Source organism: Astatotilapia calliptera, chromosome 9 (assembly GCF_900246225.1).
Source record: "Astatotilapia calliptera chromosome 9, fAstCal1.2, whole genome shotgun sequence".
In the NCBI taxonomy this organism is placed as follows: Eukaryota; Metazoa; Chordata; class Actinopteri; order Cichliformes; family Cichlidae; genus Astatotilapia; species Astatotilapia calliptera.
In genome coordinates this window covers 19749145-19749695 of record NC_039310.1, presented here as the reverse complement: position 1 = coordinate 19749695, position 551 = coordinate 19749145, and positions in this window count along the sequence as shown.

Sequence of the window (551 nt, the reverse complement as noted above, 5' to 3'; positions counted from 1 at the left end):
GACCGTCGGAAAAAAACTCACATGTTTTACTGCGGATAAAGGTGAGTTTAAAGTTAATAATGGTGCAATGTATTATATTTACAGACAAGACAAATGCTGACAGCCTGTTTTTACCCTCCCTTATAAGAGGTTAACGTGAAAAAACCTTGAAAAAGTGGAGAGCGCCCCAATGACCCCATAGCGTCAAGGCCGTGCAGGAGCGTGTCCAGATGGGTGTCATGGGGTGGCCCCAGCCCAGGTTGCAATATACCCCCACCCCTTTTGTTTTAGGGAATTAATTACATTTGCTGGTATAACATTTCTACTTTTGCTGGTCTGTTTCTAAGTCTTGATAGTTTAAGTCAAAGTAAAACATTTTCAGGTTGTTGTACGGTGTAGCTTTTCACAAACTGTCTGTGTGAGGAAGTTCTCTAACCTATGACTTCAGACTCCAGAGCTATATGTGGATTTTTAATCTACATTGAGTCTTGCTGACAGAAAACTAATGGTAAATGGCCTGTATTTGTATAGCACTTACTAGTCCCTAAGGACCTCAAAGCGCTTTACACATC